The sequence below is a fragment of the Chaetura pelagica genome, unplaced genomic scaffold, assembly GCF_000747805.2.
Source record: "Chaetura pelagica isolate M959 unplaced genomic scaffold, ChaPel_1.0 scaffold436, whole genome shotgun sequence".
Classification (NCBI taxonomy): Eukaryota; Metazoa; Chordata; class Aves; order Apodiformes; family Apodidae; genus Chaetura; species Chaetura pelagica.
This window is the reverse complement of record NW_009953651.1, coordinates 3,185,782-3,189,665: the sequence shown is the minus strand read 5'-3', so window position 1 is coordinate 3,189,665 and position 3,884 is coordinate 3,185,782.

Here is a 3,884-nt window from a genome sequence, read left to right as displayed (position 1 = left end):
CGTGGGTGCCGGGGGGGGGTCGGTGGCACTCGAGGAACGCCAGGAGGTATCCCCACCTCCTGTAAAGGCAGCTGCGGCCAAGGGGTGAGCAGAGCCAGGTGCTTGCCCCAGCCTGGGTGCAGTGGGGATTTGCACCACAGAGAAGTCCAAGCGCTGGCACGGGAGGGGGAAAGGGAACGGAGCTGGGAAGTCCCCATAGTCCCACAGCTGGCGGCATCCCGAGGGCTCAGCACCCTCCCTGTCCCATCATCCTGCAGATCACCCACCTCCCTTTTCAAGGACCCCGGGAATGGCTGTGCCCTGTCAGCCAATCCAAACTGTGAGAAAGGCCCCATCTCAGGCCACTGACTTGCCCAAAATCTTGTAGCTGGTGGATGCCCGAGGCAGGATCATGCCTAGCCCACAAGGTTTCCCTGACTTGTCTTTCTCCCGCGAGGCAGCTGCAGGGCTGGGCACAGAGCTCTCTGTGTCTCTGCATGCAGAAAGCAGCTCTGGCAGGGACTGGGACAGCACTGGCAGGGCACAGGGCTACCAGGTCACCCCAGTGGAGCACATTTACAGGTGCCCCAGCATGGAGCCTGGGGCTGTGGACACCAGGAGAGACATGCTGAGAGACAGCAGGAGCCAAAGGACCCTGGGCCATTTGGGTTGCTTTTGAGTGGCTAATTACCTGCCCTGCTAAAACTCATATTTCTCATTCAAGTATGTCTGGCTACACCTTCTGCCTGTTGCTCCTGGTTCCTCTCTCCCTGCTGGATTCAAGAGCTCTCCAGTCCCAGTGATTGTCTCCCATGAAGGTGCTTCCACGTGGCCACCAGGTACCCCTTGATTTCATTTTGGATGACCCACTGTGGCAGGGTGCCTGGCTGAGCACTGGGCTTGCTTTGCGGCTCCCTGCTGCACGGTCCTCACAGCCAGCACGACAACATCTGCATTTACCATGGGCAGGTTGGGATGCCAAGCAAACCCACTGGGGCTGGGAGGCTGGTGTGATGGTCATGGGTATGCAGTGCTGCACTTGCATGTCCTTGTGCACCCCAGAGCTGTGGTGTGCTCTGCCTGGCAGTGTCTCAGAGCCCCCATGCCTGGCTGCAGCTTTGCACACACGTGTGCGCTCAGGTCAAGCACCTCCACTGCCGAGTCATTAGCTCATCCCATATTTAGTAACCACCACCTGGGTAATTATTAGCACAAACTCTGCAAGCCAGCTCCCACCGCCCTCCCTGTGACCAGCAGGTACAGAACACAAGCTCCAGCAGGGAGCCAGCTCGAGCATGCCGAGACTGCGAATGGTGCTGGGCACAGCAGCTCCCCGGGGCTGCAAACCCTGCCTGCCAGCACAGCCGGGCTCAGCCCTGGCCCTGAGCGTGTGCACACCCCCTGGCAGACACAGGCAGGCCTGTGGCATGCCAGCACCCTGCCCACAGGCACCTGTACATGCGTGTGTGCCCACAGGGTGGGCACAGCTAAACAGGCAACACGGTGCTCACACACGCAGCTCCACAGAGGCACAGGCTGTGTCTGTCAGGATGTGCTCACACCATGACAAGCCATGGGGTGCTCACACACTGTGTGCATGCAGGACACGTGCTGAGAGGGCCTTGCACACTGCAGCCCCAAGCTCATGATAGCCACACCCAGCAGGGTGATTTGGGTGATTTTCCACTTGTGGTGCTGTGAGGTGCTCCCCAATACCTGCTGTTGGAGCCCCTTGGTGCCCTTCCCATGGATGCTGCCACGCTACCAGGCTGGGACGTTAGTCTGGGGGGTGAGAGCAGCCAGCAGGCACCTTAGGATAACAACTGCCGTGGCTGTAAACCACAGCATCTGTCCCTGTGTCAGCCCAGCTGTCTCCATCTGACCCGTCTGCACTCACCTGTTCAGGGGTACAGTGGGGCTAGCACCCTGGGGTGGGACGTGGGTCTCTGCAAGAAGCCGTGGAGGGGAGAGCAGAGCATCAGTGAAATGAGCTGGGATGTACACAAGGATGTTAGTGGGGCGGTGAGGCAGGGAAGCCTGGCTGTGTGGCGCATGGGGGGATGTGCAGGGGACGATGGCGGTGGTGATGGGGACAATGCACAGGAAATTAGAGCGAGCAGCAGCCAGACACGCTGCGGGGGGAAGGGAGCCACTGTGCTCCACCAAAGGCTGCAGGCAGGCAGGAAGAGGCTCTTCTGCTGAGCTGGGGCCAGTGTGAGCACCACCATCTTGCACACCTGGCCCCCTCCTTTCCCATCCCCGGGGAAGAGTTGTCCCAGGTTTCCCTGGCCCTTGTTCCTGGGGTGCTTGACACATCCATGCCAGCCCAGCTCCCTGGGAGTGGGGACCCTGTTGCAGCCAACAATCCTGGCTCCCTGTATCCCTGTGCTGGGTGGTTCATCTGCCTGCCCAGGGATCTCTCTGGGGAGACAGGAGCAGGATGCTTGGGACCAATCTGCCCATTGCTTACTTTGCAGGGAGCAAAGGGGTGGCACAGGGCTGTTTGTCGACAGTGTCAAGTGCTCTTGCAAGCCAGGATGAGCTAGCTGGGAGGGGGCAGTGCCGTGTGAGTCCCATGGGCCTCACAGGGACAGAACTGCTCTAGGAGCTGGGGGACCCTCATCAGGACAGAAAACTGCCCAAGATTAGCTGGGTTCATGCAGCACCCAGTCTGTCCCCTCAAGCAAATACCAGATGTTGCAACACAAACTGGGTGCAGGTGAGCAGAGCAGTGCTGACTCCAGGCACTAACCTCCAAGATTCCTCAGTGGAGCTGTCATTCCTCTTTCAAGAGGATTGCAAAGGTCGAGACACCTGCACACAGCCTTGTGGGTGCACAGCACGCACACAGTCAGCACACTCACATGCACCTACATGCACACATGCAACAGTCTGTGTGCAATCGCCCTATCTGCACAGACTCTCTCTGTACATACGTGGTGTGTGAGCACCCAGTGGGCTGCCTAAATGTGTGCCCAGTCCACGCACACACACACACAGCTGCACTCACCTGTGCATGCTGTGATGTGCATGCACCCCACTGTGCATGCTGCCCTGCACACTTCTGCTCACTGCACCCACCTGCACAGCAGCCAGGACAGCAGCCAGGCAGGCTGCACCAGCCACCCTTGATGCTTTTTGACACTAGAAGAGGGCACATGCTGCTGAGGGACTGGCTCCTGCCTGGCACTACTTCCTTCTCTGGAGGGGCAGTGCTGGGACCTCCCTGCTCTGGGGGTCTAATTTCCACCTTGATTGTATTCATGGATAATTAATCCCCCACAGTCATTCCTGTGCTAACGCTGTCTTTTAGCTGAAATAGCTCTTCCTGTCCCTGGTGTTTACCCCGCTGACAGGTTTACAGGGATCGCTCCATTCCCCGCAGCCCACCCTGTGCTGGGCATGAGCCATGGTCCTCCTGTCGCTGGTCTCCTGGGTTCTGCCTCCTGTGGCAGCCCTGTGATGCCTCTGCTCCCCCTCCCAGGCTGCCTCCAACACAGGCAGGTCCCTTGGGACCCATGCAAGAATGCAAACAAGTCCCCAGACCTGCCAGATATTACTCTCCTGGTTCCTCCTAGATGGATCTTGCCTCTCCCATGACTGCATGCCTACCGTGCAGTGGCTTGAAGTGAAGGACTCCCACACTCAGCTGTCTGTCCACTTCGTCCCTCTCCTCCCTGCTGTCCCCTCCCTGCCACTGTCCTGCAGTGTCTGACCTCCTGCCTTGCCTATGGACTCCTGCCTGTTCTGGTCCTGCATCCCAGACCAGCTTGCTGCTCCCTGGTGCCTGGACACTTCCCAACTTGGAGGCTCTTCGTGCTGAGGCAAACGGTGACCTGGGCATTGTCACACATCCCAGTGGCTCCCTGTGAACTGCTGCTTCCCAGCTCCCTTCCTTGGCCCCC